At 45.3% G+C, this 13,993-nt stretch overlaps 1 pseudogene; it reads right to left on the reverse strand.

Annotated features, from left to right (window-relative positions):
* Positions 1-2,696: 2,696 nt before the first annotated feature.
* Positions 2,697-13,993, reverse strand: part of LOC138849881 (butyrophilin subfamily 3 member A2-like) — a 36,134-nt pseudogene continuing 24,837 nt past the window's right edge.

Below are 13,993 nucleotides of genomic sequence, written 5' to 3' on the forward strand. Positions count from 1 at the left end.
GGCTTTGGATCGGCCCAGCTCTGGCAGACACAGCCATTTAGGGTGTGAACTAGTGGTTGGAGAACCTCTCTCTCTCTCTCTCTCTCTCTCTCTCTCTCTCTCCTCTCTCTCTGCCACTGCCTGTCAGTTTCTCTTTCAAATAAATATTAGAAAATATTAGATTAAAAATAAAATAAAATTATTATAATTTAAACACTATTTTTACAAACACAGCCAGGAACCAACGGAAGAAGAGCAAGCTGCCAGCCCCGCAAAGGGCTAAGAGGATAAGGACCAGTCACGGAGGCTGCCCGGCCAAAGTGGGTCCATCGTACACAGGAAGACGGCACTCCTGTGCTGCTCCAGAGGCTCTCATGCACCCGCTGGGCCCGGCTGGAAACTGGGGCTGCTGGCCCCATCCACACCTGTGAACTGGCCCTTCCTAAAGCCTTGGTTCAACGTCTGCTAGTGCCCAGCTCACCGCCTCTGGGTATGGAAGCCGGTAGCCCAGCTGCGCTATTTCTAAGTTCCACTTGCATCTGTTGCTATTTAGATGAATGCTTGGGGTGGTATTATTTCTAAAAATAAACTTTCTATTTTTAACAGCAAAATTAAAAAATACTATAGCTGTGGTCGGCACTATGGTATAGTAGGCTAAGCCTCTGCCTGTGGTGCTAGCATCCCATATGGGTGCCAGTTCCTGTCCTGGCTGCTCCTCTTCCAGTCCAGCTCTCTGCTTGAATCCCTCTGCACGTGCGTGGTGACTGGGAAGAAGCTCCTGGCTCCTGGCTCCTGGCTCCTGGCTTCAGATTGACCCACTCTGGCCACTGTTATCATTTGGGAAATAAACCAGTGGAGGGAAGACCTTTCTCTCTGTCTCCCCACTCCCCCCCTCTGCCTCTCAAATAAATAAAATAAATAAAAATTTTTTTAAAATACTATTTTAATGGAAAAGCTTCCATTCTTTTCTTTTTTCTTTTTAATTAATTTATTTGAAAGATAGGGATGAGGGAGGGTGGGGGGGGAGAGGAATGGAGAGAGAGAGAGAGAGAGAGAGAGAGAGAACAAGCTCCCACCCCTTTTCACTCTGAATGCTCACACTGTTGCCAAAGCCAGGAGCTGGGGACTCAGTCCAGTCTGCCATGTGGTGGCTGAGACCCCATATGTGAGGCATGACCACTGCCTCTAGGGTCTGAGTTAGGAAGAAACTGGATCCAGGAGCTGCAGCCAGATATCGAAGCCAGGCATTCTGTGGATGCAGGTGTCTTATCCTGGGTCTTAACTGCCACCCAAATACTCGCCTTACCCATTGCTTTTCGCAGAAGCACAGTCTGATAAAAAAGATTCCTTTACCTTGATAATGTGAAGATAAAAATCTTACTGTGTTATCCTCTCTGGGAAAAAGTATAAAGAACTGTTTTCTACTTTCACCCTTTTTGAAAAAAAAAAAAAAGACACACATATGCGTGCACACACACAGTAGTATTTCTTGTTTCAATTTTAAAAATTTTCCTTGCCATCTGTAACTAGCATGAACCCAGTTGGTGGGCTGATCCACCCGCTGAGCAGAGCCCTGGTGGACACTCCTCCCTCTAGCTGCCATCTGCCCCTCAGGTGGGAGGAGTTTGCGCCCCACCCCCAGTCCAGGCTGTCAGCACCACAACTGATGTTTACAAGCAAATGTGGCTCAGGAACATCCGGATGCTCTCAGCCCAACAAAGGACCAGGTCTGCCCAGCCCCACCCAGAGGTCAGCGGCAGCGGCCTCGTGGCCTGGGACCCCTGCCCAACCTGGCTCAGAATGTACATCCAGTCCATGTCCACACCTGAGGGTCCAGGGCAGATGAGGAGGCCTCATTCCTCTGCAACCACTGAGATGTACAAGGGGCCAATAAATATCATGGAAAACAGATAAAAGATCAGTTTACTTTGGTGCAAAAATTCCAATTTCATAATATACACTTCCCACAAAGTGTTTGAAGTGTCCCAGTAGAAAGATAAAACACACACACACACACACACACACAAACACATACACACACAAGGTCAACTGGGGCTACAGCTGTGGCGTAGCGGGTAAAGCCACAGCCTGCAGTGCCATCAACCCATATGGGTGCCAGTTCGAGACCTGGCTGCTCCACTTCCAGTCCAGCTCTCTGCTAATGGTCTGGGAAAGCAGTGGAGGAAGACCCAAGAGCCTGGGCGCCTGCACCTGAATGGGAGACCCAGAAAAACCTCCTGGCTCCTGGCTTTCAATCTGCCTAGCTCCACCCAAGTCACCATTTGGGGAGTGAACTAGCAGATGGAATATCTTTCTCTCCCTCCCTCCCTCTCTGTCTCTGTATCTCTGCCTTTCAAATAATAATAATAATAATGATAATGATAATAATAATAAAATGAAGTCAAATGGAAAAGGGTATTCTTAACAGAAAATTAAATTTTATCAGACTAATAAATAAGCAAAAAATAAATAAAAATTGAAAAGAAGCACGAAGAAAGATGACACAAGAAAAGAAAGCTTAAAGAAAGGAGAGGGGGAGGAAGGAAGGAGGCCCTGACGTGACTGGGGTGGGGTCGAGCGGACGCATTGGCCCAGAGAGCCTCAGCACATTCCGTGCCCACTGAGGCCGTGGCTGGGCCCCAAGTACCAGCATCAGTGCTGCCTGGAAGGTGGCCCAGTCAGCGACCTTGGAGGAAATTCCTGACTGCCCCCCGCCCCTACAGCTGATCCGATGAAAATGAAGTTAGCAAACCACAGGTGAGACCATCCCTGGGGTTCCCTTCAACCCCGAAGGCCTCCAGTTCCACAGGCGACCCAGATACCACCCAGAGCACTTTCACTTTGTCCTCCTGAGATGAGGGCACCCGGCCTCCTTGCAGGATGGGGCTCCTGGTGGACGAATCTTCACATCACACAGGAGTTTCAGCCCCAGGGCTGACGCTGTGGAGCAGTTGGCTGAGCTGTGGCTTGTGACACTGGCATCCCTTAGACCCTAGGTGTCACAGGGAATCGGGTGAGATGAGTCCCAGTTCCTGTCCTGTTGTCAATGACTATTTGCGAGACTGACACAGCAGTGGGAGTAGAAGAAGCAAAGTTTATTAAATAAAGAAAAGAGAAGCTCCGAGCAATACGATCAGAGGCACTCGTAGAAAGGGAGACCAAGCTGCTGAGGTCAAGCACTCTAGGAGTATCTGTATGTCTTCAGCTCCTTATCTCCGAAGAACAAATGCAATGGTTCTACATTAGCTGCTGTTGCAGGCATGTGTGGAGTGAACCAGCAGATGAAGATCTATAATTTTCTGCTGTTCAGAATAAAATGAAAACAAACAAACAAACAAATACATAGTTTGAAGTTCCTAAAAAATCCCTTGACTTTCTATGCCTTCTTGCCATGTAATTTCTCTCTGTAGCTTTTTAAAAAAGATTTATTTATTGATTTGAAAGAACAACAGAGAGAGAGGGGAGAGACAATTTTAAAAGCTTCACTTTTATCTTTCCCACAGAACAAGAAAGAATTTCTCCGTTTACTGGTTCACTCCCCAAATGACCACACAGCTGGGGATGGGCCATTAGAATCAAGAGCCTGGGGCCCCACCTGGATCTCCCATGTGGGTGGCAGGGGTACAAGTACTTGGAACGCCTTTTGTGGCTTTCAAGGTTGCCTCTGCAGGGAGCTGGATCAGAAGCAGAGCAGCTGGGACTCAAGCTGGCACTGTGATATGGGATGCAAATTCCCTAAGCAATGGCACAGCACAAAATGTCTCCACACTCTCCCTCCCACAGATTTATCAAGGTAAATTTCCATACCGCAAAATTCATCGATTTTAACTGTACAACTCAATGATTTTATATACTAATTGAGTTGCAAGATTGTCACTGCAATATAATGGTAGGACACTTCTCTCACCTCCGAAATAAACCTCATGCATGTGCCCCATTCCAACCCCAGCCCCAGGTAAGCACTGACCTTTCTGTCTCCATAGAGTTACCTATTATAAACATTTTGTCTAAAGGGGCTCAAAATACGTGGTCTTTTAAAAGATGTATTTATTTGGAAAGGCAGAGTGGCACAGAGAGGAAGAAAAGGAGAGACAAAGACAGATCTTCCATCTGCTCTCAGATGAGACTTTAGGCTCGGGCTTTTGAGCAATGCTAGCAGGAGTTGAGCTATTCAGCCTTTTGCCACTGAGGGAGTGCATTTTGCATTATGAACTTTCAGGGCCAGCAGCTGAGTTGTATGGTTTGGATGGGTTGGATTGTGTCTCCCAGAGGTTCACGTGCTGAAAACTTGGTCTCTAAGGGACAGGGTTAATTTGAAAACTTTTAGAGGTGAGGTTTAGTAGAAGATAAGTAGATCACAGGACTCAATGCTCATGAATGGACTAGTGCTGTCTCATGGGAGTAGGTCAGGTCAGCTATGCCTGGATTAGTGCCTAAGAAGCTGTGTTATGTGTTATGTGTTACCCACACCCTGGCTGCTGCTGGATGTGGCCACTTCTCTACCATGCGATGCAGCTGGAGGGGCCCTGGCCAGGACCAGCACCATGCTGTGTGGACTTCCAGCCACCACAGTCATGAACCAAATAAACATCCTTCCCTTATCCATTAGCCTGCTCTGAGTATTTTGTTACAGCAACAGCAAATGGACCAACATAGACAAACTCAGCAACTGGCCAATCCCTGCACATTTGTTCCTGGCCTGTAAAATAAGAGCTATGGTGGGAAAGACCAAATGGAAGCTTCCAAAATTGTCACCAATAATCCTAAGCCAGAATCATAAACCAGAAGCAATGTGACATTCATGGAGGGACTACCAAGATTACCTCCACTGTCAAGGACTTGAATGACAGAGGGGTAGTGAGTCCCCTGACATCCCCAGTCAACTGTTAGGCCTGTGAACAAGGGAGATGGGTGCTGGAGAATCATAGTGTTTTCATAAGCTTAGCCAGGTGATGGCTCCTTCTGCAGCTGCTGTGAGAGACATAGGCTCATTGTTTGAGCATCTAGTACACCCCATTGTTCCTAGTGTAGAGCTATTGATTAGGAGTTGCCTCTCACTGTTCCTGTTAATGGAGACAAGGAGGAGCAGTTTCCTTTCAGCTGGCAAAGCCAGCAGCACATCTTCAATGACCTGCATCAGGGGTTTATTTATCAGTTCTCTGGCCATGCATCATATTTTACTTCCCAGAGATCTCCATACCCTTGCTCTGCCTTAAAGTGTCACACTGATGCATTGATGACATTATGTTGATTGTACCTAGTGAGCAAGAAGCAGCATTACTCGTGACTCGCTGGAAAGATATTCACATGGGAAAATGTGAGCTATAAAATCTACAAAAATTCAGAGGCCTCCTACCTCAGTGAAATTCTGTGGCTCCTCTGGTGTGGGCATGCTGAACTACCTCTTTGAAGTTGTTACACCTGGCCCCTTGTACAACTGAAAATGCCAGGTAAGACTTTTGGAATTAGAGGCAACATATTTCTTATCTGGGTGTGCTACTCTGACCATTTACCAAGTGACACAGAAGCCGCTACCATACAATGGGGCTCAGAACAAGAAACAGATCCTGTCACTTAAGCTGCTCTTCCATGGGGCCCATTGGAGCAAGCAGACCCAGTGGAACTTAAAGCAGCAGATGTGGGTATTGATGGAGCCTTTGGCAGACGTCATTAGAGGAGTCAGATTGTTGGCCCACAGGATGATGGAGCAAAACCCTACCATTCTCTTTGGAAAACTACACTCCTTTTGAGAAATGGCTCTTGGCTTCCTATTGGGCCTTAGTAGAGACTGAACACATACTGATGGGCAAGCAAGACACCATGCAACCTGAGTCACCCCCATGAACTTGTGTTAGAGGTAAAACAATGACAAAGGAGACGACCTTGGTCCTAGTATCACATAGAATTTCCATGCAGACAAGGCAGTGAGTAAAGCAAGATATATTAAAGTCAGAAACCTCCTGCCACAGTAGCCAGCAGGCAGGGCTCTAGAGAGGCCGACCTGAGAAGCTGGTAGAAGTGGTGTCTTTAATGCGTAATTCAGGGAAAAATCAATCAAAGGGTGGAGACAAAACCCATTAGAGGGCCAGATTTTATTCCTGTCTATCCCACTTATGATAAAACAGAAAAGCCATCAGAAGGGTGGCAGAGGTGACTTCTTCTTTCTAGGTTCATGATAAAACTATAGACTCAGAAGGGTGGAATCTGCTTTCTTCTTTCTAAAGGCAATTTCTGAAGAAAAACCTGCATCTTGTTTACTCTTAAAGGGACTCCCACTTTTATTATTCCAAGGGTACCTGACATAACTACTACCTATTATCCCATCTAACTGTCACACTGGCTGTGCGCTGATTCAGAGGCTGCACAGTAGGGCATGCACAGCCCCACTCCATCATCACATGGGAGTGTGTACTGCATGCAGCATCCACTGAGCAGGCCCTACACTCACAGCTGAGTCACAGGAAGACACGGCCCAATGCCCATGGCCCCTCCCTCACACAGCATTGCCTTTCCCCACCCAGTCTGTGCCTCTGGTCCCATGGGAGCTCCTAGGATCCCCTGACAGGGGAGAGAAGGCTCAGCCTGACTTACAAATGGCTCTGACCGCAGGCAGGCACCACCCAGTGGGCAGTGGCAGCACTGCAGCCCCTTTCTGGGACCTCAGTGAGCACAGGGGTGAAGAGCACCTGACTGCTCACTTGCTTGGCAGGGAAACACCCAGGCTTGCGAGTATTTGCCAGGTCACAGGCTGTGGCCAATAGTGTGATGGGCTGGCTGAGGAGCTGGAAGGAAGATTCCTGGAAAATTAGTGACAAAGACATTGAGGAAAGGCTCTGTGGACAGACGTCTCTGAATGTACAGAAAGTGGATACTTGTGTTTCCCATGAAGGCTCCCCCAAGGACGTGCTTAGCAGAGGAGGGTGGTGATGACCACGTGCTGGGATCTGGAGCTGGACAGTGACTGAGGGGGCACAGGAGGGGCTGATGATAATCCTTACCTTGATGGTGATGTGATCTGTAGTGACATCACAGCTGTCAATCACTCAAGCCCTGGGAGTCCCTTTGAGACAAGGAGTGCTGAGGCCAAATGCACTGTGAGAAATGGACAGCAAAGCCAAGGGTGTGTCTTATTTTGCATTTGTAGTAAGGAAAGGCAGGGGAGTGAGACCTCGGCTGTCCAGACTGAGTAGATGGAGACAGAGTGGTAGAAAGGATTCTTGAGGAAGACTGCAGACAGGAGACGGAACCTAAGCCAGGAAGATCAGTTACATGGACAGGAGAACAGGAAGGGACCAAACACCTCACAAGACACCTGCTGTCAGAGGAGGGGGATGAATACAAGTACAGAAGCTTTGTATATGTTCAGACTGCAGAAAAACTCAGGACATCACCTTATTTAATAGAAAAAGGAGCATTCAGCGTAAGTGGTTGGATAACCCACAGATCAGAAGCCCAAAACTCACACTGAAGAGCTGGCTTGATTCCTGACTGCTCCGTTTCTGATCCAGCTTCCTGCTAATGCATTCTGGGAGGCAGCAGATGAGGACTCAAGTGCTGGGACCCTGACACCCATGTGGGGACCTGAATGGAGTTCCTGGCTCCTGGCTTCGGCCTGGCCCAGCACTGGCTGACTGGCTGTTCCAGGAGTGAGCCAGTGGATGGAAGAGCACTCTCATTCTCTCTCTCTCTCTCTCTCTCTCTCTCTCTCTCTCTCTCTCATTCTCACTCTCACTCTCACTCTCCCCTCTTGCTCCTTTGTTCTGCCTTACAATAGATGAAAATAAAATCACTACTTTCTTTCAAAGGAAAAACTATAATCTATCACTTTGAAAGAAGCCTGTGATATCATCCTCGTCCCTGAATTCATCCCTCAAGGAGTCCCCTTGCAAATCTCAGGTCTGTTTCTGCAGTGGGCAGAGCCTCCCAGCTCCCTCAGTGCTGGCCAAGCGCCGTCCTGCCCAGTCGCCCCAGTGCCCTGCACTCTGCACTGTTCCTCCCTCACACCCATTTCCCACAGGTTCTCCCTCTGTCCTTCTCTCCACACAATCTCCCCTGTTCCTACTCAGCCTCTTAGTTCTGGTTTCTTTGTACTGTAAGTAATATTTGCAGTCTTACCAATGGCATGATCTACACCCTGACACCATGCTAGGCTCTAGCCCCCACCGCCATTGCTGGAAGCCAGGTGATCCCATGGCCCAACCACAGGTGTCAGCTCCCCCCCCCACTCTAATGGGATTTGCTGCTCCTACTTCCCTCTCTGCCCCCACAAAGTTTTAAGAGAATCTGTTCCTGAACCTCTCTCTCTCTCTCTCTCTCTCTCCTCCCTCCCCCCCTTACACTCTCCCCTCTCTCTCCTTTTCCTTCTTCACCCCTTCCTTCTGGTCTGTCTGGTTTCCCCCCAATAAACCCTTTCCTTTACACTGGCGTTTGGTGTGGTTTGCTGTGACCTTACAATGACCCTCCCCACTCCTCTTCTATGTTGTTTAAATGTAGGAAAATAGTGTACACTTGTCATAAGTTCGTAAATATGACTCTAGGCAAAAATAGAAATCAAAGTTCTATTCCAATAACTAATCAATAATGAAACTGGTACAATTGTAGAGCTACTTCAGGGAGTGTTTGGAAGAATAGACTGTGTATTATCCATCAGGAAAGGCACTGGAAAATACATTGGGGTCTTCATTGTGGCCCAGAGGATAAAGCCTCCTCCTGCAACACTAGCATCCCTGAAGGGCTCCAGTTCAAGTTTTCTGATTCAGCTCCCTGTCTGTGTGCCTTGGAAAGAACCTGAGGATGGCCCAAGTGCTTGGTCCCAGGAGCCACATGGGAGACCCAGACAAAGCTGCTGCTCCTGACTTCAGCATGGCCCAGCCCGGTCATTAGGGACATCTGGGAAGTCAACCAACATATGGAAGATCTCTCTCTCTCTCTCTCTCTCTCTGTCTGTCTCTCCCTCTCTCTCTATGCACCTGTCACTTTCAAATAAAACAAACAAATCTTTTTAAAAAATGAGTAAGTACACTGAGTAAGAGGATAAAGTGGCAAACATCTTATGGGGAACAAAACTGTAGGCTTTGGGATACTCAGAAAAGTACCTGGTACCTTTGATCAATATTAACCCCCAAAATAAATTCACTGCAAAATGTACAACAAGAAAACTTATAAATCTATCTAAATGCTACAACAATGATGTTTAATCACTGCTTCTGAAGCTATTAAGGCAGCTGGTGCACTTAACTAATGAGATCACTCCTGGGTCCCGCATGGTGGTGTAGCGGGTGGAGCCACTGCCTGCAGTGCTGGCATCACATGTGGGCAATGGTTCAAGTCCCAGATGCTCTACTTCCAAACCAGTTCTCTGCTATGGCCTGGGAAAACAGTGGAAAATGTCCCAAGTCCTTGGAACCCTGCACCCAAATGAGAGACCCGGAAGAAGTTCCTGGCTCCTGGCTTCAGATTGGTACAGCTCTAGGCACGTGTGGTCATGTTGGGAGTGAACCAGCACATGGAAGACTTCTCTCTCTTTGCCTCTGCCTCTCCCTCTCTGTAACTCTGACTTTCACAAAAATAAACAAATCTTTAAAAAGAAGAGAGAGAGAGATCACTCCTGTTTTGGTAAATAATATCACATAATCTGCATGCCTGACTTTCCTGTCTCTTTCAAAGAAGCTGTTCACATAGACAATCCAAAAGTAATGCAGTGTCATGAGGATACATGCAAAATGGAATGGGGATATATAGGACAGCTGATATATAAATACATTGAGAATACTTAAAATCCAAGCAAGGACCCTGTAGAGTACATGTGTATGGTCTCATTCTTGGAGTGAAGCACTTTGATAAATGTGTGAGTGCCTCAGATCCCCTTTCCCACACAGTGTGGGCAGCTCAGCACCCTCCTCTGGGCTGCACTGTGGCTTAGAGGATTGCATCAGGCAAAGTCCACTCATGAGACGGAAACCACATCAGTCACCTGAGCAGGGAAAATATAACTAAAATCTATTAACTAGATAAATATGGGTCACTACTAAAGAGGAAAAGAAAGCTCTAAGAAGACAAAAGTGTGGCACTGTGGTGCAGCCAAGCTTAGGACAACAGAATCCCCCAGCACAGTGCCTGGTTCAAGTCCCGGCTACTCTGACTCTGACCCAGCAGACAACAGAACTAGGAAGGTAACATAAGCGGGTTCTTCAGCCCCTGCGACACAGAGGAGGCCAAGATGGAGTCATTGACTCCAGGTTGCAGACTGCCCTAGCTCCAAATGTTGCAGACATTTGGGCATGAATAAGCGGGCAAAAGATCCCTCTCTCCCCCTCTCTCTCATTCTTTCTCTCTCTCTGGCTTTCAAGTAAAAATGAGAATAAATAAAACGTACATTATTTAAGATTATAATATAAACAATCTTAAACAATTTACATATAAAATCATAAGTGTAAGGAGAGAGGAAGCAAATGATTCCTATGTACAAAGAAATGCACAGAGAAGCAAAGATAAAAACTAGTGATCTTTCTGTTGCAATAAGAAAATACCTGAGGGAGAGGAACTTTACAAAGACAAGAAGTTTATTCTGGTTCACAGCTCTGGGGAGGCAAAGTCCAAAGAATACACTGCAGACTTGCACAGGGGCCACTTTTGAAAATCACAGTAGGCAGCATCACCCACTTCTCTCTGTGTCCATGTACTCTCTTTCTTTTTCTTTTTTTTTTTTATTTTTTATTTTTTATTTTTATTTTTTTTTATCTTTTATTTAATGAATATAAATTTCCAAAGTACGACTCATGGGTTACAATGGCTTCCCCCCCCATACCGTCCCTCCCACCAACAACCCTCCCCTTTCCCACTCCCTCTCCCCTTCCATTCACGTCAAGATTCATTTTCGATTATCTTAATATACAGAAGATCAGCTTAGTATACCTTAAGTAAGTATTTCAACAGTTTGCTCCCACACAGAAACATAAAGTGAAAAATAATAGATGATTTTTTTTAAAATGATGATGAAATCAGATCAGACCTATTGTCATGTTTAATCCCAGTGAGAGTCAAGTTGGGAATTGAAAATTTCTTTCTTTCTTTTTTTTTTTTTTTTTTTTACAGAAGATCAGTTTAGTGTACATTAAGTAAAGATTTCAGTCGTTTGCACCCCCATAGAAACACAAAGTGAAATATACTGTTTGAGTACTCGTTATAGCATTAAGCCTCAGTGTACAGCACGTTAAGGACAGAGATCCTACATGAGGAGTAAGTGCACAGTGACTCCTGTTGTTGACTTTACCAATTGACACTCCTGTTTATGGCATCAGTAATCTCCCTATGCACCAGTTATGAGTTTCCAAGGCTATGGAAGCCCCTTGAGTTCTCCGACTCTTATCTTGTTTAGACACGGTCATAGTCAAAGTGGAGGTTCTCTCCTCCCTTCAGAGAAAGGCACCTCCCTCTTTGAAGACCTGTTCTTTCCACTGGGATCTCACTCACAGAGATCTTTTTGCCAGAGTGTCTTGGCTTTCCATGCCTGAAATACTCTCATGGGCTTTTCAGCCAGATCCGAGTGCCTTTAGGGCTGATTCTGAGGCCAGAGTGCTATTTAGGACATCCGCCATTCTATGAGTCTGCTGAGTATCTCACTTCCCATGTTGGATCACTCTCCCCTTTATTTATTCTATCGGTTGGTGTTAGCAGATACTAGACTTGTTTATGTGCTCCCTTTGACTCTTAGTCCTTTCATTATGATCAATTGTGAACTGAAATTGATCACTTGGAGTAGTGAGATGGCATTAGCACATGCCACCTTGATGGGATTGAATTGGAATCCCCTGGTGTGTTTCCAACTCTACCAATTGGGGCAAGTCAGCCCGAGCATGTCCCAAATTATACATCTCTTCCCTCTCTTATTCCCACTCTTATGTTTAACAGGGATCACATTTCGGTTAATTTTCAACACTTAAGAATAACTGTGTGATAATTACAGAATTAAACCAGTCATATTAAGTAGAACAGACAAAAAAAATACTATGAGGGATAATGTATTAAGTTGTCCATTAGCAGTCAGAGCTATGCTGATCAAGTCACCATTTCTCATAGTGTCCATTTCACTTCAGGAGGTTTCCTTTTTGGTGTTGAGTCAGTTGTCACCGATCAGGGAGAACATATGGTATTTGTCCCTTTGGGACTGGCTTACTTCACTCAGCATGATGTGTTCCAGATTCCTCCATTTTGTTGCAAATGACTGGATTTCGTTGTTTCTTACTGCGGTATAGTACTCTAAAGAATACATATCCCATAATTTCTTTATCCAGTCTACCGTTGATGGGCATTTAGGTTGGTTCCAGGTCTTGGCTATTGTGAATTGTGCTGCAATAAACATTAGGGTGCAGACCGCTTTTTTGTTTATCAATTTAAACTCCTTTGGGTAAATTCCAAGGAGTGGGATGGCTGGGTCGAATGGTAGGGTTATATTCAGGTTTCTGAGGAATCTCCAGACTGATTTCCATAGTGGCTTGACCAGTTTGCATTCCCACCAACAGTGGGTTAGTGTCCCTTTTTCCCCACATCCTCGCCAGCATCTGTTGTTGGTAGATTTCTGTATGTGAGCCATTCTAACCGGGGTGAGGTGAAACCTCATTGTGGTTTTGATTTGCATTTCCCTGATTGCTAGTGACCTTGAACATTTTTTCATGTGCCTGTTGGCCATTTGGATTTCCTCTTTTGAAAAATGTCTATTGAAGTCCTTGGCCCATCTCTTAAGTGGGTTGTTGGTTTTGTTTTTGTGGAGTTTCTTGATCTCTTTGTAGATTCTGGTTATTAACCCTTTATCTGTTGCATAGTTTGCAAATATTTTTTCCCATTCTGTCGGTTGTCTCTTCACTCTCCTGACTGTTTCTTTTGCAGTACAGAAACTTCTCAATTTGATGCAATCCCAATAGTTGATTTTGGCTTTGACTGCCTGTGCCTCCCGGGTCTTTTCCAGAAATTCTTTGCCTGTGCCAATATCTTGAAGGGTTTCTCCAATGTTCTCTAATAACTTAATGGTGTCAGGACGAAGATTTAGGTCTTTAATCCACGTTGAGTGGATTTTTGTGTAAGGTGTAAGGTAGGGGTCTTGCTTCATGATTCTGCACGTGGAAATCCAGTTTTCCCAGCACCATTTATTGAATAGACTGTCCTTGCTCCAGGAATTAGTTTTAGATCCTTGATCAAATATAAGTTGACTGTAGATGTTTGGGTTGATTTCTGGTGTTTCAATTCTGTTCCATTGGTCTATCCATCTGTTTCTGTACCAGTACCATGCTGTTTTGATTACAACTGCCCTGTAGTATGTCCTGAAGTCTGGTATTGTGATGCCTCCGGCTTTGTTTTTGTTGTACAAGATTGCTTTAGCTATTCGAGGTCTCTTGTGCCTCCATATGAATTTCAGCATCATTTTTTCTAGATCTGCGAAGAATGTCTTTGGTATCTTGATTGGGATTGCATTGAATCTATAAATTGCTTTTGGGAGAATGGACATTTTGATGATGTTGATTCTTCCAATCCATGAGCATGGAAGATTTTTCCATTTTTTGGTATCCTCTTCTATTTCTTTCTTTAAGGTTTTGTAATTTTCATCGTAGAGATCTTTAACGTCCTTGGTTAAGTTTATTCCAAGGTATTTGATTGTTTTTGTAGCTATTGTGAATGGGATTGATCTTAGCAGCTCTTTCTCAGTCATGGCATTGCTTGTGTATACAAAGGCTGTTGATTTTTGTGCATTGATTTTATATCCTGCCACTTTGCCAATCTCCTCTATGAGTTCCAATAGTCTCTTAGTAGAGTTCTTTGGATCCTCTAAGTACAGAATCATATCGTCTGCAAAGAGGGATAGTTTGACTTCTTCCTTCTTGATTTGTATTCCTTTGATTTCTTTTTCTTGTCTGATGGCTCTGGCTAAAACTTCCAGAACTATGTTAAATAGCAGTGGTGAGAGTGGGCATCCCTGCCTGGTGCCAGATTTCAGTGGAAATGCTTCCAACTTTTCCCCATT

Source organism: Oryctolagus cuniculus, chromosome 5 (genome assembly GCF_964237555.1).
Source record: "Oryctolagus cuniculus chromosome 5, mOryCun1.1, whole genome shotgun sequence".
NCBI classification, from domain to species: Eukaryota; Metazoa; Chordata; class Mammalia; order Lagomorpha; family Leporidae; genus Oryctolagus; species Oryctolagus cuniculus.